This window comes from Sebastes fasciatus, chromosome 5, assembly GCF_043250625.1.
Source record: "Sebastes fasciatus isolate fSebFas1 chromosome 5, fSebFas1.pri, whole genome shotgun sequence".
NCBI lineage: Eukaryota > Metazoa > Chordata > Actinopteri > Perciformes > Sebastidae > Sebastes > Sebastes fasciatus.
The window spans coordinates 38,897,988-38,921,370 of NC_133799.1; the positions used below are offsets into that span (position 1 = coordinate 38,897,988).

General features: G+C 38.9%; 1 protein-coding gene across 7 annotated transcripts in view; it reads right to left on the reverse strand.

The window, feature by feature from the left end:
• The window catches only part of lpp (LIM domain containing preferred translocation partner in lipoma), a 231,385-nt gene that overhangs the window by 161,485 nt on the left and 46,517 nt on the right, over window positions 1–23,383 (reverse strand). The gene's annotated exons all lie outside the window — the stretch shown is intronic.

The following is a 23,383-nucleotide window of genomic DNA, read 5'->3' on the forward strand; positions in this document are numbered from 1 at the left end:
TTGAAATGTTTTGTGCAAAAGGGTAAATATTTGAAAGTGCCAGAAGCCTGACACTATATGGGATGTGTTGACATATTAATAAAAGCAAAAGGCTGTTTTGGACCTCTTTCAAGTGTTAAAAATGTAATGCTGGAAGCGCAACACCAGTGTCAGGGCATCAGAGGACTGGGCAAGTCAGACATCATGTTCTGAAACATAGCCACTGCAAACAGCACAGCAACATGACAAGATCATCTCAACACCGACAGAAGTCATTTTACTGACTGATGCAGTTCATTTATTTTCTGTCTCATTTCAGTGGTCTTTCATTTATTTTGATTATTATTAGGGCTGTCAATCGATTTAAATATTTAATGCACATTTTTTATCTGTCCAAAATGTACCTTAAAGGGAAAATGTGTCAAGTATTTAATCCTCTTCTCAGCATGGGAGTGGGCAAATATGCTGCTTTATGTAAATGTATGTTTATATTTATTATTGGAAATCAATTAACAACACAAAACAATGACAGATATTGTCCAGAAACCCTCACAGGTACTGCATTTACCATAAAACAATATGCCCAAATCATAAGATGGCAAACTGCAGCCCAACAGGCAACAACAGCTGACAGTGTGTCAGTGTGCTGACTTGACTATGACTTGCCCCAAACTGCATGTGATTATCATAAAGTGGGCATGTCTGTAAAGGGGAGACTCGTGGGTACCCATAGAACCCATTTACATTCACTGATCTGGAGGTCAGAGGTCAAGGGACCCCTTTGAAAATGGTAATAGCAGTATTTCGTTGCTAAAATTTAGCATAAGTTTGGAGCGTTATTTAGCCTCCTTCGCGACAAGCTAGTATGACATGGTTGGTACAGATGGATTCCTTAAGTTCTACTTTCATATGATGCCAGTATCTTCACTCTAACTTGAAAACTGAGCACGCTACAACCTAAAAATTGCATTAATGTGTTAAAGAAATAAGTGGCATTAAAATGAATTTGCTTGAACACGTTATTCTTGCATTAACTTTGACAGCCCTAATTTATACCGTTATATCTAAGTAGATTTCAGAAAAATCCTGGTTGGATGTACTGTAGCCCACTAAGGGACATTTTCAGAGTGCATTTGTTGGCCATATCATTTTTTGTCACGGACCAGTTTTGGCCCACAGTCCTTGATTTGTTGATCACTGGTCTACAACTTTTCTCCAAGGGAAGAACAGAAGCGTTCACAAAGAAGTGAAACCAGTGACTATAGAGTCACAGAAAGGTCTGACTGAACTGTGTGGAAAAATAAGGTCCTATGGGGTCTTGATACGTTACAGTGAAGCAACATCACCTCTAACACCAACAACAATCCGTCCTGTTTCAACACTCCTGTCACACAGTCACTTGCTGTAAGTCAATCCTTGCACCAGCACTGGCCACTTAACACAAACCAGCCGTGACAACAAGAGGTGAGAAAGCTAGCAGGCAAAATCACCTTTTTGTTGTGTCAAAGCAAGTGTGCTCAGAGCTCTGTGAAGAAGAGGGTCTCAATCACAACAAATGGGGTTTACACTCAGACTGTAACCCGACCAGAGAGGGGGCTGATTCCAGTTTGACAGAAGCGCACGGGCAGTGAGTTTTTCCTCAGAGAGAAGAGAACAAACTTGTTGGGTGGGTTGCAGCAACAGACATCAACGGTTACTTGTCTACTTCTACATCAGCTGTGCAACAGTGTGTTGTTTGTTTCATATCTACCAACAAAAGCTATCTACAAGAGGCGATTTGATGAATACATTATCAGATCTGTAGTCATTTCTGCTGTAAACTGTCACTGTGTGTGACAGTATTACATGTTTTACAGCCTACCTGGCTAAGAGTCAGTTTTTAAAACACAAGGAGCGCTCCATTTGTTAAAGGTCGGAACATTTCAGACCTATTTGTGCACAGAGCTATCAGACAGTCAGCGTAAAGCCCCTCATAATTAGGTTAATTACACAGAGGGATAATATGAAGGTTAATCAAATGATAAACACTGCAAATACCGATTGGTTTTCCCCATTAGCTATTGTGAAGACCCCAACCAGTTGATAACCATTACAAATGAGATTTGGAGCTGTGACTACTACAAAGAGTAAAAACCCCACCCCCACCGCACACCACCTCCCTGAGCAAAGCAGAAGGGAAAAACAAGACAGGATAACGGGTTGGAAATGAAAAGGTAGCTGCACTGCTTTCATTTAACTGTTTAGACATCATGTGAGATGTATTCTCTAGTTGGAAATAGCTTCAAGGTGTGAAATAACTCTGAGCGTCGGAGTGTATAGATTCATTACAGAAGCCCGACTGCATTGCCATTAGAAACTGGAGGTGTACAGGGTGCTATTTTCAGGTTTTCCTCTCTGCTAAGGTATGATTTGACACCATCATAGACCTTTGAGTCTCCAATTCGATTCAGTTTTTCACTCTTTTTTTGATGTGTTTGTTTATGAGCAAGTATGCGTATGTATGTATGCGTAGATGGATTACTGAACCGGCCTACCAGGCACAGGACCAGGGGCCCGAGGGTTAAGGGGGTCCCAGGGGACCACAAAGACTCAAAGCGACAACTACGAAGAAACACAAGATGACCACAAAGAGACGCAAAATGGCCACAAATAGATGCAAAACAATAACAAAGAGACGCAAAATGGCCACAAATAGATGCAAAATAATAATAAAGAGACGCAAAATGGCCACAATTCGGATTTTTAAAAGGTAAATTAAATATCAATACAGTGTTTTGGAGAATTGATACAGTATCACAAAACATAATATCACGACACTCATGTGTATCAATATGTTCTTACACCCCTAGTGCCCAGGGGTCCATTGTTTCATAATACGGCGATTTTTGAATAATAATCAACTAATTCCCAGTGCTTTTCAAATCATATATTTGCTTGGAATGCACATCCCTAATATGGATGTGTGTATAATGTACATGCATGTAGGTGTTTTTTTGTTTATTGCATTTCATAACTGTTATTATCTGTCAATGTAAGTGATATGTCTTGATATGTCTTGTATGATTTGCTTTTTTGTTGATAGGAGCCACAAACAGGTTTCTACTACAGATAATGTGGAATGGGGGTCTGAGGATCCAATACCTCAGCCAGGAATCCAGTCAGACAGGGTCCAAATTATATTCAGTCTCAGTTCAGTTTTGCTAGCACACATCTCTGTGTGTCAATACATCTAATACCTAAGTGGACTCAGAATCAGCTCTGATCATGTGGTACGTCATCATCACTGCAGGAGAAAATACTGTGTACCAGGAAGTCAGTAGCCTATGTTTGGGCTGAGCGACAACCGACAACTAATTTGATTGATTCACATTTATTTTTTTGTATGATGTGAAAAATGTAGACACAGGGAAAGTTTATTTCCACTTTAAAAGAAAAGTAGATGATAGCTGGCTACATCAGCTGTTGTGAGTCACAACAGTCCTGTGATTCACAGATATTAAACTGGTTATTTTCTGTCTTTGGCTACAGGTTGTTTTATTATTGGTGCAGGAAGTGAAAAGAACTTTCAGTCCTTGTTATATTTCTGACCTCTTGGTACCATACGAGCTCGCACATAATTTGAGATCCTCAGGCAGGCAGAGGTCTTTTATTTGTTCCAGAGTCCCCATATGAGGGGCTCTCTCTTTCAAGTAATTGTGCTCAAAATTCAACACCAATGTATAATAGTGATTCTCTCTACGGGAAGCGTACGCTCAAAAAACGGTCTTGGCTTTTTCAACCTCTCCCGCACCCCTTTTTTTGGCTGTCATAGTGTCTTTGAATTTTTCATCTGTGTAAACATTCATACACAAAAAGAGGCTCAGAGAAAGTTTGTAGGGTCAAAATACTTAGTGAGAAAATCTACTGTTTGAATATGCTCTGTACACTTCATGTCTGCTCAAAAGTGTCATCATTAATTCAGAATTACAGCAAAAACAAGAAGTACATTCCTGCATCACCTGGGCATAAAAATACCACTCATTGCGCTGGATAATAGCTGTTTGTTAAAGTAACACCTCAAAACTTCCTAACAAGATTTGCAAGACTTTTCTGAACAGCTGTTGAGTAGTTTACTCGAGTTGTTGGCCTTTGCTCCCTAATGACAGAAGCACAACTTTTCTGTAAATATGTGAATCTGACTTTAATGCTGACTGACAGCTTGTATTGGCTTGGGATGTATCAAATAGAATTGGATGGCTTGCATGACTGGAGTATGTGCTCCTTGATACTGCAAGTGGTAAGATGCGACGTCTCAGGAGTTTATCTTATCTGAGTCTCAGGAGGTTACTGACTGACAGCTGTAAATATATCACAACACAACCTTAACCATCTCCCGCATACCTCTGTGGAAGATAGCACACTTGAAAAAAATATATATTTGCATCAACAATAAACAAAGAAAGATCTGTATATTTCACATTTTCAGAAAATCAATAGCAAATGACAGAAGATGATCCACCTTCACTTGATTGTAATGGGTAAAAAACATATAGGGATGGATGGATGGATGGATGATTGCCACACCTCTAGGTGAGAATTAAACAACGCTAATGCAATTTCACAATGCTGTGTTTATTCAAGAAAATCATTATCAAAAATAGAACTGAAGTAAGGTGTTCAACTGAATAGCAATGCTCAGAAAAATATCATCCTGTATATAATACAGAAGACAAAAGGGCAGAACTTTAGAGGCAGATATTTTACTTACAACTACTGCATTTACATTTCAAATTTGGGTTTTCATACTTCAGTTAAAAATTCTTTGCTAAAATGTGATACTTTTAAAAAAAGATGCAACTGAAGGGAATTGCAGTAGTTTTTAGAAAGTAAATAAATACTGCACTTATTTATCAACCACTGTTTCAGGCAACATCTCTCCAAAAGGTGAAAAGCCAATGCAATGACACCGCAAAGCATAACGACAGAAATGGGCCAAAAAAATCACTTGTAAAGATGGGAAGAGGCTGAATGTGATAAAAAAAAAGTTCATCACTTTGATAGGAACAGCAGTCATGCAGTATCACAAATCAGTAAATGAGCAGTCATGCTAGCGAGCTAAATGCTCACATCAGCATGCTACAGTATATGCTTAATGACAATGCTAGCATATTGATGTTAGGCAGGTACATAGACTGTATATAAAGAGATGATAGCTCCCCAAGAGTGAAGCCAAAACATCTGGATCGCCCCCGGGAGGCTGGCTGCAGTATATGTCATAAATCCCGCCCCCCCTACATGTTAGCAGATGGGGCATGGGACAAACTAAAAAGCCAAAGTACACATCAAGTACATTTTTCCTAAAGATGGTTTCTGTCATTTCAGGAAGTTCTTTTTACGCTGATGTATGTCCAAAGGTTCATTTTCCTGATAAGTTTGGTTTTAATTAGTGGTTTGATGCTATAAAAAGGGGTTGAGACGTCATGATTGACAGCTGCTCTGAGTGACGCAACCGGAGGCTAGGAAATTGTACGAGAGAGGAGATGTAACTTTAACTTTCCATAACTGTCACCTCTGTTATAGAAGATGGGTCAATTTGATCATAAATGCAGTTCTAGAGATATTATGGTTAGTTGTTGTCTTTCTAGCCAAACAGCTACTGTTGTGCTAATGTTGCAGCTAGGTGGCTCACGTTAGCAAGCTGCGGCCATGCTTGGCTCAGGCGGGTGTGCGTGGCTCCAGCCCCCCCGATCACTACTGCGCAGACTTCAAGAAAGCCAAATAACGTCAAAATGTAAAGCTGCCATATCTGCTATTATTTTGGCTTCACTTTTGTACAGTGGGAGAAAGTGGAGACACATCATACATCTAGAAATACAGCCTACGGGCAGGTAGGTAGAATGTTTACTATGTTCAATACATTGGTTTAGCATGTTAGCATGCAAACATGTGTACAGCTGAGGCAGATGGGAATGTCATGAGTTTTGCAGGTATTGGGTCATTAACTAAAGTTTCGAACAAAATTTAATTTTGTCCCGATGATGGTGCAAGATGAAACATTAAAGGAACACCAACATTTTTGCAATTAATCTTCTGGGGACTTTGAATAAAATAGTTTATTGTAAGCTTATTGTATATTCTTAGCTGAAAAGTAGCAAGAAATTGCATTAGAAATGTTTTCAGTCAAAGTTCTAACTGTTTTGGTTTGATGAAGCAGATTAGCTTTTGAGTGTTAAATTCATTCTCATAAATAATAAGTAAAGATGTTTTTTCTGAGCTTTGCCTTTAATTGCTGCTTGAATATATAATATAGAAATACTAATATCTGAAACGTTTGCAGGGGCTTTAAGTAAAAAAAAGCGGCCAATACTGTATATCCTTATCTAAAAAATTCCAATTCTTAAAAAAAATATCCAATTGCAATTATTTTGACTGATATTGCAATTGCAATATGATTTGTGAAATTAGAGGCAATGATCATTTTTACATAATCATTCTCATTTTCATTAAAAAACATTAAAATGATTATGGTGTGATTTTTGTGGGGATCTGTTTAAGTCTCTAGAACATAATGTGCAGGCCAGGACATCTCTGCAGCACCACAACATTTCATTTCAAATGGTATTTTGACACACATTTAGCCTTTAACAGATATTGTGATTTTAACAAATACTGTGATTTGATCATTGTAGTAGGCAATAGTGTGATTTCAATACAATTTTAATTAATTGTGCAGCCTTACTTGATTTTGACCTAAAAATCCTATAAACTTGACAAAGATTGCATTAATCCTGGCTGAATGTTCCTTATTTGCACATTACATTATAGACACAAATGTAAATACAATACAATACATTTTTTGGGGGGGATTGTTTAAGTTCTGCTCTATGGAAGTCTTTGGTCAACAGACGTTTAATTTTTTTTAAAAGACAACATTAGCTTACATCTTGATTTGCATCCCTCTAATTAGCATCTCATGCTCTTCTAGCATACAGCCCTTCAGTGTACAGCAAAAATAAATGATGTGTGTGATGAGTGATTGAAAATCCAAACTGCCTTGTTGAGCAGCTTAAGGGAGAACATTGGTCCTTGCCTCCAAAAATGCCAAACGGCTGTGTTGTGCCCATGATGGCTGAACATTAAATCAAACCGTTAATCCAGAAAGAGGTGACAATGAAGGACCGTTATTCAACGCTGGCCTGTAGCTACACATGTCACTCTCGGATAGGTAGCTAATAAGTGCCTTTGGTTTTGGAACGCATCGGGGCAAAGTCAACAAAGTAAAGCTTATCTGGGAGGGAACAACAGTGAACGAGAGGAGCTGCAGACTTGCCTTGAACAGATAAAACATCACATCGAGCCATCATTAATTGGCCTCATCTGACAGGCATTGTCCCAGGGCCTCTTATCACAGCAGAGGAAATTATCATTCAACAGGGAGTCTTTTTTTTGCTGTAGCTACCTGCATGGACTGCAGAAAAAAAAGAAACAAGTATGGTACCATCTTCACCCTTGATGTGTTAATTGCTGCCTTTCATTTCAATGAGCACTTGATGTAAAGATGTGGGTCTGCTGGTAGACTGATACTGGAGGAGCCACTCCCTCTATTTGAAATATGTGTTAACTGTGTGGGAGCAGTTGTTCTACAAAGAGGCAAAAGGTGAAAAGTGAGAGGTCTTGGATTGTAGTACACATACAATGAAGCTGGGCGTTTCAAGGCCAGTCTACAATGTAAGTCTAGGTGATAATTAAGATGACCGGGGTTTCTCTGTAAAAAACCACAAAGACTTTCTGAAATGTAATTTATGAAGACACAGACAGACAGGAATCCTCATCCCATGAGAAAAGTATGAACTGCAAGAGGACACATTTTACTGCTGGACAGAGTTAATTATGATCCTGAACTCACAAACAAATCAAGTGAGCGGCCGTCCGACTGGAACTGCTTGTGCTGGAGAAGACTGGAGTGATGAAATACGATAAAAGGGAGGCAAGCGTGTAATTTGGGGGATCAAACTGTCAGCTGTGTGTATCTTTATAATGGTATGTGTGTGGAGCAGGGGTTGTAAATCAGTTTTGAATACATGTTTATTTAAAACCAATGGTGATTGGGATGGATAGGGTTGTCTCACTGCATTTTTTATCAGGTTTAAATGCATCTAGTTGTGTCTTTGTAACACCACTATGATATGATGTCCGTGTACAGTAGAGCTACATCTGCTATTCCTAAAATAAACTGAACTGATAAAAGAAGAAAAGACAAATACCATCAGTATTTTCAACTTATAGTACTATTACTAGGACTGTCAATCCATTAAGATATTTAATCGTGATTAATCGCAAATTAATCACAAATTTTTTTATCTGTTCTAAATGTACCTTAAAGGGAGATTTCTCAAGTATTTAACACTCTTATCAGCATGGGAGTGGGCAAATATGCTGCTTTATGCAAATGTATGTATATATTTATTATTGTAAATCAATTAACAACACAAAACAATGACAGATATTGTCCAGAAACCCTCACAGGTACTGTTTTTAGCATAAAACAATATGCTAACATGGCAAACTGCAGCCCAACAGGCAACAACAGCTGTCAGTGTGTCAGTGTGCTGACTTGACTATGACTTGCCCCAAACTGCATGTTATTTGCTGCACAACAGATAAAACACATCATAAATCATGAAGCTAAGTGAGAAGGAAATTCTACAGTGCTGTAAACAAGATATTTCTTTAGCAAACGCCTGCTGACCAGATGCAACATTAAGCACAACGTAACACCCCTCACATCTGAACAACAACAGTGATTGAAACTAAACTGTGGACAGACGAATGGAACGTAAAAACAGAAGAAAAAAAAAGTCACAGAAGGTATAATCCCTGCACTGTAAAAACGGTGGATTAGCGGATTTCTGGATTCCTCACAGTCTCTGCCATATGCTGCTGTAGCTGCACCTTTCCAGTCTCACTCAGCGGAGAAGCTTAAATCCTTCAGTAAACTAAACCCCGTTGAAGGTCTTCTACAAAGCTCCTTCAATTACGGACCCTCTGTAAGCTATTATCAACGCAAACATCAAATGAAACTTCTGAAAAACAGCGAATGAGGACACCTGTTGCCTTTAGTACTCTCTTCAAAAACTTATGTGGATTTATCATTCTGTGACAACAAACAGAGATATTTCCCACTTAAGCAAACATTTTCATATCGCAGGTATTGAGCTGTTGTTTTAATGTTGAACACAGCTTATCCTCCACTGCTACAATGAGCACTGCACATCTATCCCCTCATTCAAACTTCTATTGGGTTTTGGCTTGGGGACATAATCCCTTCCCCGGCTCGCTCACTGGCAAAGCCACATAGAATCAACTCATCAATAACACTTTGTCTACTGAATACAGATTACTTTGCTCAAGAATCACCGTAGCCCAGCCCAGGATATAAAGGCATGAATGAGTAAGCTCACGACAATTTCATCGGAGCTGTTTTAAATACTTGAGATACCATTTAAGCAATTGCGGCAGGCAGAGATTTTGCATCGCAATTGCGTCCAAATCATTTAGGCTTGGCCAGATGGAAGAGGCTGACAAAAAGCAGGGGTTCTTTGCCCCTTTGTCTTGACTTACAGGTATTGCTTCAATTGTACACTCTTTTCTGAGGAACCGAAAAGGCCCTGTGGGTTGGCAGCCACAGCAGTGCTGCTTCCTTCACCCTCTCTATATTCTGCAGCGCTGGGCTGCAGGACCACAGATACATAACAATGAGGAGCTTTAGATCCATTACTTCATCATGTCACACTGAGCCAGGGTTTCCTCATACTCTCTTTAACACTCACAATACCAGTGGCTAAGCTCACTATAAGGTACTCAGCCACTGAGGGAGAGGGTTAGCACGAAAAACAACAATCAGCTACTAAGAGCTTCAGATTGATTACAAGTTGATAATCTACATTTTAGGGTTATATAAAACAGTGGCACTTTAGTTTGTTCCATTTCCTGTTGTATGTATTGAATTCAGTGGCTATTTCTAGCGATTCAAACTGATCCAGTGCGGGACACATAGCATCAATACAATACTGGGTTAAACTTACCTGCTACCAATGGGTTGTTTTGACCTATTGTGTTTTTTTCATATGTAATTCCAAGACTGTTTAGGGACCCCAGTATGCAGAAATATTCAAATACGCCATTTTAGAATAGGTGAAAAAGGACATATTTGTACTGCATGCTAGTTCTAGTTTCCTATGATGCCAGTACCTTCCCTGTAGCTTTGAAACTGAGCCCACCACAAACTCCGAAAAACAGAATAGGGGTTATTAGAATCTTTAAGAGGTTAATTAAAAATAGATACAGTGCTTTGGTGAATCAATACAATATTGCGAAACATAATATCACAATACTCATGTGTATCTTACACCCCTACTGGTTTTCTACCCATGGGTACTGGGTAAAGTTACCCCAATACTGCATGTTGTGTATATTTGCCAGAAGTCTCGGCCCTGATCAGTTCAGGCAGCTTGCTATAAATTTCACTGAGTTGGGAACACACACACACAATTTTTAAGGAGGTCATATGACCTTGTAGCATCAATAATGTAATCAATTCCTGAAAATGTAATAACGCCTGAAAATGTAATCAAATTTGTACTCCACCTGATCAAAAATGTAATAAAACCCAATAATGTAATAACTTGACCAATAATGTAATACAAATAAACAATGACTGTCCAGCTTACTTCTAAAGGAAGTACTTGGTATTAGATGGCAGTCTGGAAAACATCTGAGTCACTCTGATTGTAAGATAAAAATCATTTAGTAAATCATGGATCAAGACATTTAACAAATCTTCATCAGGGTGTGAAGTGCAATGAGGACAGGTGTTGTAATAAAATGTCCTGACTAATACTGATAATGGAATACCTTTCAGATGGGCCTTTTGTTTTTTGTTTTTAAACTGATGATGTAATAATTTTTACAGAAAATGTAATAATGTAAAAAGTGTGCTTTTGGAAATGTAAAGTGTGTAAGTATACAACATGTATAATACTGTTAGTGTCATGTTAACCTACTGAAAACACTAACATTTGATATTGATTACATGTTTGGAAATGTAAACTCTAGGCTTTATGTACAATTGGAAATTTACCACAGACGGCAAGTGGTACGTTGTTATCAGACAAAGATGCATTAAACTAAAATCCCTGTGAATGGTGAATGAACCATACAGATTTCAATTTACTATTACAATTATCCTAGCATGAGTCTTACATTATACTCCTTAATTAACAAATATTTTTGCTACTTTTAATTCAAAAATCTGTGCACATTATTTGCTCATTCACAGGTGGAACAGCCCAGCGTACCTGCTGTTAAACACCAGACTCAAGCGAGCTGCAATACAACTTTTCTGAAAATGTATCAAATATGTGCCAACTGGAATAAATTCTGAATCTGAACACTGGATGAAAACCAGGTTCAAAATTGTTTCATTTTGTTGACATATTAGAGTTAAAGGTTTTTACAAAGGGAATTTCGGATATCTCTTTTTATCACTCCATAAATAATAATAAATAAATCCATAAATATTGTCGCCAGCCATAAAAAGCCAAAAAAATAGTTTTGCCATGTTTTTATGAATAAAATGTTGTATAAATCAGGCTATGAATGATATATGAACAAACCCCTCTGTAAAAACCTTCAGAATATAGATAGAAATGACACTGGGACATTTGATGTATGTAAGAGATACTATGTGTATGTTTTGGAGATTTCTGGCTCAGAGTCTGAGAGAAAAGTCATTTTTTGAAAAGAGCCATTAAAGAACTCCATGATGTGTATTTAGTCTGTTTTCTTTCCACTAGTCTGAAAGAAGACATGTTATGACAAAGTAGCCCAAAATCTCAAAATTTAGCAGTGCATGAAAAACAATTTTTTGTCTCGCCTTAAAATACCACATGTGTTTATTTAGCCCGTGTACTATATGCAAATCTGTTTATTAATTTGCCATTTTCATCTAGTCATACTACTTTTTCTGCCCTGAGTCACGCTTCTTAATGCTGTATGTTATATTATAAAACTGGCCAACTATTTGCTAAAATGCAGATGCACAAGATCGCAAGCAGCAGATGTCCACCTACACAACGCAATATAAATCTCAATTCCGGTAGACAACAGACAAAATAAGAGAGTGGCACTTCCTTGTTGCTGAAACTCATAAGGTCAATAACATTTGTTTCATTTGTACAGTAAACAATGTGATTTGATTACTTCGATCCACCACAGAGCACATCACAGCGATTTTCTTCCACAGCAGATGAGGACTTTAGCTCAGGGATTTCTTACAGATCGCTTTGGCAAACATATTAAAGCACAGATGCGTTTTTTTTATCGTTGAAACGTTCTTGAAAGGCCTTGGTAGAAGAAAAGAAAAATGTAGGCGATTGTGTAAATCTAAAAATTGGACACATTTGGACATCCATCATTCATCCATGGATCACTTCTTAAAATAAATCAGATCTTTGTCTAGCTCCTGAAGAAAAACAAAGTGCTGAAATCCTGCTTGGCCAGAAGCATCTGTGCAGCATCAGCGGGGCCGGGTTAAATGCTTGGACCTCGTGCCCAGTTGTTTGGACTCTGATTTAATCTTTCACTTCTCCACTGCTCACACTGCAGCGCCATGACCCTTTGCGACACCCAAAGAAGATTAATTGAAAAGCAAAGCTAAACTAGTTGTTTTGGAAGGCTTTATCCTTAATTGACTGATGGCTATTGCGGTTAATGTGTTCCTGCTGCTTAAAACCAAATCCAACCCCGCTCACTGGTCCAACTAAAAATCCAGCCATGGTATCTATGTCAGCCCTCTTAATCACTTTGGGGTTGTCTTAATCTTTCCGCCTTAAGCAGGTTTTATTTACTTGTTATTTTCCTTGCAGAAAGTGATCGCAGCTCAACTGAATATCATCTTGTGCTCCAGTTTCTCATGGAAAGCTGCAGTAATTGTTTAAGAATAGACCTTAGTGTGTAAACATGCGGCTTGATAGCAACCATCAAACATATCTGCGGAGCTGTGAACAAAGGGTACAATTGCTCCATCATATGCCAGTTCAATACACCATTATTTTCCATTGCATTGTTAAGGTGTGTGGCTCCGCTCAGGCAACAGAGCAGCATTGATTCAATGAAATAGATTTATGCTCACAGTGTTTGCATTCTAAATATGCACTATGCTGGTAAGGGTGTCCCTGTGCCACACAAAGTTAACCAGATGATTAACCTCTGTTGAAAATAAACTGAGGGATACAAATTTAAGCTGGGCATACACTGTACGATTTTAGAAATGTTATTGTGTAATTCCTACTCCTACTCTACGATGTAAAGCCAAGGCTCACGATTTATGTGCTCACACTGTACGGTCCCGATCGTCAGCCACAACCTACGGGTAAAACAGAAAAAAAACATGGTCTTTAGACAGTTGTCAATAAAGATTTGTTTGAAAGCTTCGGGGTAGGTAAAGTTTGTTTGCTAGCAGAGGTCCGTACGGGTCACCATGCTAACAAGGCAGAGAAGTGCTGCCTGTGAAAGTGCCTCTGTGCCATCCTGTTTGCTGAAAAAGAGGCAGCAGCAGGAAGACGTGGACAGTATGGCTTGTCCATTTTGCAGAGAGAATTGGAGGTAAGCCAGCTACGTTTTACTAGCTATATCTATTGTAGCCTATATTGTTATCTTGATAGCTGCGCTCTGATTACTGTAGGAAGGCAATGACGTTTGGGAATCGGCTCGTGGCTCTGCTTCAACTGTGCGAGAGCTTCTGGACGCCGTCCGAAATTCATCTGACCCTTTGACGGCCGATCGGGAGGAGTTAATCGGTCCTCAGTCCCCCCATACAGTGCACAGAAAACAACGCCTGACAAAATTGAAATTCGGTCCGACTCTAAAATGAGTCGTGCGGCTCAGAATTCGGGCCAGAAACGGGCTAAAAATGGTACAGTGTATACCCAGTTTAAGACTGCACAATTTATCATGTGAAAGCCAGTTTAAGCATACCATAAGATTTAAACTGCATTGGTTTTATTTAGCTTTTCATCTTTTTCCAAGACAGCATGGAGTTAAAATCAGGTGGAGGATTCATTAAAAAAGCTCAGAAAATCTCTAAACCAAAATATTGGAAATACTATTTTGAAAATACAATGCAAGAAAATAATTATTCCGGTCGACTATGCTGCAATACAATACCATATGAAGTACAAAGATTAATAAACCTTAAATCTTCATCTTTTTCCAAAATGCAAGCTACTAGCAGATGTAGCAGTGTACAGTATTTAGCAATATTTTGCATAATTTGGTGAACATATGGGTGTTTGGAACACATGAGCATACAGATGGGAAAGTGAAGGAGTAGATTATGTTACAGGAGCCGTTTGAGAGGGTTTTTGTTCTAGTTTAGATCCACTATGAAAACTTGCTACTATAACTGAGGAGAGTGCAGCTGACCACAGCCCAGGGCCTTGCAGGATTTTAGAAATACAGGAGGACTCAGTGAGGAAATATTTTTTGACCAGAAACCACACGAACGTCACTTCTTCTTTTTTAATCACTTGGATTTTTTTATATTTATTTATTTACTATTTATTTAACGGCGTAGATTTTATTTCTTAACCTCTAAGTGCTGTTAGAAGACTTCTTCACACTACCAGTGATAAAATTCTGGTGGTGAAAAGCTGAGGACTTCATAGAATTATTATTTTATTGGCCTGAAACTAATCAAATCTAAATATACTGAGTGTAAAAATACTGGAATCAGCTTTGAATATACCGACCACCTGTAATTACTTTCAAATTGTAAAATGTAAAGTTCCCTCAGGTATTCCTACAAAAAAAGTGGCACCAGTTATTCCCTATGAACAATAAAATATCACACATTTTTAAAAGCCAAATTTCCGCCCTCAGTGGCCTCGTAGTGTGTGTTTGTATGATTATCAGATATTATTATAATAATTACACAACTATTATAATTATTTTAAAATATAGATTTTATCATAATTACTAATATTATTATTATTTTATAATTTACATTATTTTTATTATTAGAGTGTATTTCACTCACTAGGTTGGGTCAAATGAAATCACCCAACATTTGGGTTGTATAGAAATAACCCAGCACTGAGGTCAAACCCACCCAGTGTATGTTCTGTCTCATAGATGATCAGCAGTTGGGTTAAGGTTGGCTTATTTTTCTAACCCAGCATTATTTTGTATGTTTTTTATACCAAATGCTTGCTTTTTGGTGGAGTATAACTTTGAGAAAGAAATTTATAGTATAACATTTTCAAGTACAAAGCGGTGGAGTTTTTCTTTTCAATTTGCGTCAAATAAGGTCTGGCTCATACAGCAATTCACTTTCTGATGGCATAAATCAACACAATCTGTGAGAAAGTACCTCCCCTTGGTGCATCCGTTTGTGATAGCATCTCTAGGATAGACCACAAGAAAATTATTTGGCGAGAGCCTACCATTTGGTCATGCCTACTTCGACCATCATAACTCACTGATTCTTATCTAAACGAGTCGGACTGGGCACAAACTTTATTGTTATGTGTAGTGTTGGGGGAGAAAGAAAGCAAGTATAAAGAAATGAAGGAAAAGGTAAAAAAGAGAGAAAGATTACCGCTCTGGCATGAATACACTGTCAGTCTCATTGATCCAGATCTGCCAAATTTCATGATGTTTATGAGTTGCACAATCCCATGATACAAGATGCCACAACAGAGCCATCCTGGGTCTTTGTTAAGCAGTGCTTATGAATGTGAAACTCTTCAGTTCATCCATTAGCATTATTATTGTTGTGTATAGCATTTGTTCTGGACCAACCCATCAGGCCACACTTGGGCTATCACTGTGACTACATCATGTTATGTTCCTAAGAAGCTCAAATCGCTGAGAATTAGAGCCATCAGTTATGTAAATATTGAATTTGATAAGGAATCGCAAAAAAACTAATTTCACTCAAATTCAAAGCACAAATAGTCTCAAGTCTCATGTTGATATTTAATAGAAGTATGTGATGGCAATACCACCTACATGTACTGTATGTAGATAGAGACTGTATCTGAGGCTGATTTACACCTTGGTCTTTTGCTCATGCTTCAATTTCTTGGAATATTGTCAAGAAAGGATAGATCACCATTTGGTGTTCCCATCTTTTTCCAAGGGGAATTAAAAAGCTAAATTCTACTTATATTATGAAAGGTAGGTTGAATATTTTCTACAGTGGTGTTGCTAGCAAACGTGTGTTCTGACTATAATCTAGCTAGTAAAGTATGGGCTGGCTGATGTAACACACACATTAAAGGGACCGTTTGTAACTTTTTAAGCGTATAAATCTACCGGGTCGGTTTCCCTTGCGCGCTCGCATAAGTGCGCTCGCATATGCGCGCTCGTATGTGGCTATGCCGTTCAGACTCCCTGTGGACACGTACCATCAGACTCCAACACAAACTACAGTGAAGCACCAAAACCTCAAAGTTATATCTAGTGAAGACCGACCGCGGCCAACACTGTTTTGCAATGACGGAGTACGCGGTGGAGACCGTAGCTTTGGTCTCCCGGACCTGAGTCTCTGCTCCGCTGCCTGCTTGCTTTCACTCACACACCGCGCTCGTTCTCGCTCCACCTCTAGACGTGCATGTGCGCTCACTCCACACTGCAGAAGAGTTAGTTTAGCTCTGAGAATATCTAGTGAATGTTCAGTGGACGTTTGTGCAGAAATAACTGCTGCAGCTCCTCCAGACCAACAGAGGTTTCCCGTGTCTTGTGAATTGACGGGGCTCCGCAGAGAGAAACGTTATAGTCTCTGACCGGGTGCCGGAGGGAGACACCGGCAATCGGTCGGAGACATAACGTTTCTTTTCCTTCAGCTCCGGAGGCTGAGGCAGGAAAAGCCAACACTAGGATCAGTAGTGATTCATGGAGAGACCTTCGTCTGGTCAGCTAACTTTACTGCCAAGCAGTTGAAATATAGAGTGATATTGTGCTTTTAGCTGACGTGTGTCTCCTCACTGTGTTGAGCGATGCTCCTTCATGTCTATTTAGAGCGAGCAAGCGCGAGCCCGGCGCTGACTTTCGTTGACTTGACGGCCACAGGTGTCGCTGTTAACAAGCATTTCTGAAAGTTACAAATAGTTCCTTTAATAAACAACAACAGCCTGAATCTAGAGCCAATGGACTTTTTCGGGCCAATTTAAATCGCCATAGTAACCAAAATAATTTAAATAACCAGGATAAATGACTTTATATTTCTGCCTCGTCCACATTCAAGGCATCAAATGTGATGTAACTAGCTCATCTCTTAAAGCACAATTTGTGAATCATCATAAGTTGGAGTGGAACCAGCCATATAGTTCTTCAATCATTAGTAGCCTGCCTGCACATTGTCCTACACTGCATAAAATACACTCCACTGTAGTGCCTAACCTATTTTCCTAATCATATTTTCTGACGTCATCATCCTCAATTTGAATAAAGTAATTGATTTAGAAAGTTATTTATAAAGTGATGATGTCTTGACGCCAAACGAATGCAGATAAATGATATCTTTTTTTCGTAATGACTTAATTAATTTACTATAATAGTGTAAGAGCCAAAATAGATTTCTGTTATTGTGGTTAAAAAATTTAATTTATGGTGTTAGATTGCTGCTAGACTGCCCCGTTAATACAGGTGCATGCCTACCTTTGTATGCGCCAAGATGGAGAGAAAAAATTTTTGTTTTTGAAAGGCTAAATGCCAACAAATATGGATTGAAGCAGAATATATGAGAATATATAATATTTCATTAGGTAAAAACATGTTGCGAATTGTTGAAATGATTACATCCATCTTTTTTCAATAAATGTTGACTTTTGGACTTTACAACACTCCTGAGTTATTGGAAATGTTTGGATCACACGAGTCGGAAACATTCCTATGCAGCCACCGCTGGAATCTAATTCTTAAAATAGCATATTACTAATATTAGTGTAGCCTGAACTTTATCTGCAACTGTAGAGAAATACCAGGTTTAAACAGAATGTGGCCTACTAAGTAGCAAAACAATATCTCTTTTAAAATAGTTTATATACAGACTTTTTTGTAAATTATCCAGTAAGTGTGTTATTATGATTTTAGTTGTAAATGTGCAGACAAATCCTCAAGCATCCCCTGTGATCTTTGGCGACCCCCTAAGGGGGGCCCGGACCCCAGGTTGGGAACCACTGCTCCACTGTGTCTTTTCATGATGGTATATGGTCTATTTAAGAACCCATCTCATTGGCCCTGTTCAGACCTGATATTAACATGCGTCCTCAGTGACCGTATCACAAGTGGACAGTTTTAAGTATGTCTGTTCACACCTGGCATTAGAATGTGTCTCTGCATGCGTCTTCAGTGGCCACTTGTGATCTGATCACACTTCCCCGCTCTATATGCAAATAAACACGTAGTAAACACACGGCTAATACAGCAGCCGTTGTGACCTAATATTACAGGAATGACAGCAGTAATATCCAACATATTCGTGAATCTGGGTACATCAACATTTTTATAACATCAAAATAAAAGGTTATGGTACCGGCGGTCCCCGGGGACCTCCGCGCCACCGGCACTGCTGCCTTTGCCAGACAACAGCGGGGTACAGCGCTTCAGAGAGCCGGGGAGGAGAGAGAGCGAGCGGGCGATGCCGCAGAACAAAATCCCGACACATCTCCGACAGTATTATAATAATGTACTTTGCGTGCCTAGTCTGATAGTCTGTGGACTATGTAGCCTATAGATAAGATAGATTCCAATAAAATACAGTTGTATCGACAGGATACAGTAGAGCACAGTATCCGTTTCCATGCTACGAGGCAGACAAACACTTGCATCTGCCTGTCTATTCACCTGAGGAGCACGGTGACCCGTGGATACCAGCCGGACATCAGTTGATAGGCGGTCCTTAATGAGGCCCAGGACACATTCACATACACACTGCTAAAAGAATGTGGCCCAGACCGCATCTGAATGTGGTCTGAAAGATCCGATCTCAATGCGTCCTCAATGCATCCTGAGTGCGTTCACACCTGTACTTAGAGCCGTCCACTTGTGATCGGATCACTGAGGATGCAGGTTAATACCAGGTCTGAACAGGGCCAGTGTCATGACATAGAGCAGAGCTTGCGGAAGGCAGCAAAGGTAAAGATTCTGGACAGCCAGAAATAAAGTTCTGACATATAGTAGCATCTGTAAATTTGAATATGAAACTGGGTGACGCTGAAGAAGATGCTCTAGAAGTTGAGGATTACCTATCATAAATATATTTTATTGACTTGATATGAGCAAAACAGGGACCAAACAAACATAGATTTGGATAAGATTCTACATGGATTCATCGTTTAGTCCTGAAAGCGGTTTTAACACCAACATGCTGTTGAGATTATCAGGTTGGAGACGCTCTGAAGAAAATGTGAGGAATGCTATGTAAGGACTTACATATTTCTAAAAGATGTTTACCTTACATAGAATATGCTGGTATTAGGTTGGAATGAAATACTATTGAATGAGAGAGAAGACAACATTTCCTAAAATAAAAGAGGCCATAACATAATTTCCCTGACAGTCCAGCAAACACCAAAGGATTTGTCCATTTACATAAAGCCCTTATATTCAGAAATGAGTCAAGGAAAGCCATTTGGCTACAGCTCTAGTCAAGCCCAACAAAGAGTTAAGTATTTTAAATTCTACAGTGAAGCTAAACCGTTCTTGAAATTCAGCTGGCAGCCAGTCATCCGTCGATTTGATGTGTGCTTCAAGAATCTGGCCCAAACAGACAAACTGTGAGCCAGGAATCCAAACAAACAGTCTGAGAAACCAAGAACCATCCATGGTAAGTTAAGTTTATACCATCACTGTGGCCCAAGCATTTGAGGTGGTCTCCATTAGTCCACCTCTGTGCTTCTGTGATGCTATGATGTTGACTAAGGAAACCAACCTTCTGTGTGTCAGCTGTTCTGTGTTCTACTGTTTGACCTTAAAATGTGTTTGATTCACAGAGTCAATGCTGCATGTAACATACCGCATTTGTGTATTCTGCTCCTGAATCAGAGGCTGCACATACTGTATGAGTTACTGTATGTACATATGCACAAAGCCGTGGTGCATAAGGTCAGTAAGGTTGTGGGTAAAAATGCATTTGTAACTGCTTACATTTCTCTTTGCTTATGCTCAAATGTCTCTTAAGGGTTCTGTAGTCACTAAAAGAACAAATAAACGATTGAATGTTTGAACCTCACTGAATAAACAGCTTTTTTATATCCTCTTAAATATAACGCTCTTACAAAAAACTTTTTCAGCAACGTCCAGAACTTTGTGTTGTTGTTGATAATTTCATTTTCAAAGGATGTCAGAAAGGTCGAGCTGAAAATGATATTAATATACAAAATTCAATCGGATGTATTATATCAAACTCATTTAATTCTTAATTACACTATGAAATTATTAAATCATACAGATGTAAAAGAACGTGATTGAGAAAGTGCATCCCTTTCATCAGCGTTTAACTGACTAATGTTTCAGTATTTTACCTGAAGGTCAACTTAAAACAACCCTAACAATAATCTGTAGCTAGAATATCACATCGATTTACTGTAGTTCACATTTAATAGCTGCTCTACTGGGATACTCAGAATTAGCTTTTCATTATCCCAATGATTACATTAAAAAGGGGCATTATATTTTTGTTTAGAGCTTTCAATCAATTAAAATATTTAATCGCGATTAATTGCTAATTGTCCATAGTTAATCGCAATTAATTGCAAATTTATAACATTTTTCATCTGATCAAAATGTACCTTAAAGGGAGATTTTTCAAGTATTCAATACTCTTATCAACATGGGAGTGGGCAAATATACTGCTTTATGCAAACGTATGTATATGTTTATTATTGGAAATCAAGTAACAACACAAATTAATGACAGATATTGTCCAGAAACCCTCACAGGTACTGCATTTAGCATAAAACAATATGCTCCAATCATAAGATGGCAAACTGCAGCCCAACAGGCAACAACAGCTGTCAGTGTGTCAGTGTGCTGACTTGACTATGACTTGCCCCAAACTGCATGTGATTATCATAAAGTGGGCATGTCTGTAAAGGGGAGACTCGTGGGTACCCATAGAACCCATTTACATTCACATATCTGGAGGTCAGAGGTCAAGGGACCACTTTGAAAATGGCCATGCCAGTTTTTCCTCGCCAGAAGTTCGGAACGTTATTTAGCCTCCTTTGCGACAAGCTAGTATGTCTAGTATGTATTGGTCCATCCATTGGTACAAATTGACTTCTTAGGTTTTCTTCACTCTAGCTTTAAAACTGAGCCCTCTACAACCTAAAAATCACATGTTGCATTAATGCCTTAAAGAAGTTAGTGGCGTTAAAACAAATTGGCGTTAATGCGTTACTATGGCGTTACCTTTGACAGTCCTAATTTTGCTATAATAATAAGGACAAACTACTTCTAAGTCACATCAATGCCAGAACTATCAGATATCATCTACAATAATCCTTTTGACAGCTCTCAGTCTCCACTTTAGCTGCCGAGCTAACAATACATTAGCTAACGTTGCAGTTTCACAGACTGACAACCTGCTACTCAGATGCTCCAAAGGCCCCAGAGAGCCAGATTCATTTAATCTAAATGTTGATGTGTTGTGTTTAAAGGTAGGGTCGGTAACCTTAAGAAACTAGCAAGAGTACGCTAGATTTAAAAAATGATCCAACTGAAAAACAAGCCTAGTTTTCAAACTCTTTTCCAATGAAAATAGTTGGCAGCACTAGCTCTAAAAGTCGCTAATTCTAGCGAGAAGTCACCAAGTCTGCAACACTGACAGTCCGTTGCTTCGGGCCTCCTCCCAAAGCCACTCCCCCTAAATGATCATTCTAAATTTAAACAACCAACATGGCTAGCGTTAGTACTCACAGCTGTGAAATTAGCAGCTTTTGGAAGACTCCGGTGACGTGCAATGAGTGTAGGTAGGCAGGCAGGTAGGTCTTTCAATCAATTCATTAGGACCTAATAAAATGACTGGATGGACTTATTACAGTCCTGCGACAGCCACAGATACAAGATTATTTTTCTTTTCTTTTTTGTCAGAGCATTTGATTTATTGATGCTTCGAGATGTAATAAGAATTTCAACAAATATGAGGGATGAGAAAAAAAAAATCGATTCAACTATGTATCGCGATTTTTGTTTTTATCGATGTATTTGCTTCATTTGAGTCCATGCGGAGGTAAAGGGAAATTACCGCTTTTATTGTTGTAGTCTGAGTAACGTGACGTCATATCCGTTCCTTTCCAAAACAAACAGCAGCCGGCCGCCGCGAGCCGAAACGAAAAAGTATAAAACGTTGGCGGGTCTGCGTGGATACGTCCTGCACCCCATTTTGAATCCAGCGTGGTAAACGCTACACATCCATTATGGAAACACTTTGGGTTTCACACATTGCCAGGAGAGGCACGGCTAAAGCTGCATGCTAACTCTGTCATGGACAGGTAACGTTATCGTATAGTGGTAACATGCGGTCGAGCCGGCCGTCACTCTCATCTACGTGGTCAAATGGGCCGACGCTACAACTGCAGAGCACCGATATACTGACATTTGTGTTCTATGCATTCAAACGGCCCCAATGGAGCTGACCGTGGATGGATAAAGAGAACGGAGCTGAAGGGAGAGCTAGAGACTTGGCGAAGTTAGTGGAAGTATACACGTGTGATGTCCGGTTTTCAAAATAAGATGTAAACAAACGGAACTGTATATACAAAATACATAGAAAGAAATAAGATTGATTAGATTATATTAACCAGAAGTATAAAACTAAAAAATCGCAATAAATAGCAATATTGAGTCACAATACTTGTAGAATCGCAATACATATCGAATCGGCACTGGCAAGTATCGTGATAGTATCGAATCGGAAGATAGGTGAATTGCCCAGCCCTAACAAATATGACAAAAAAAATAATTCTGCACACATCTGACTGCAAAGTAGTCTCACATCCCCACTGAAAAGGAGCTAAAGCACAATACCCCTCCTCTAAAAAAACAGAATTTTGGACACCTGTCAGACCATAAAACACGCTCACACTGGGCAAGTGTGAGTTATGTATTTTTGGCGATCTTGGTGGAGAGGGCTGTGTCTAATAATACAGATCAAGGCCACAGTTTTGCCAGTTTTTGTCTGTAAAAAAAAAAAAGTAGCTCTTTCGTCTGCCCTATATCTCAGGGCACAAGTAAGCTTATTATTACTAGAAGAATAAAAGTGTGTTAATGAAAGCCGTAGTGGGAAATGAAGCTTCTTGGACAACCTGTTCAACATTTTCATATTCAGTGAAGAAGAGCTCAGGTTCCCATATGAGCA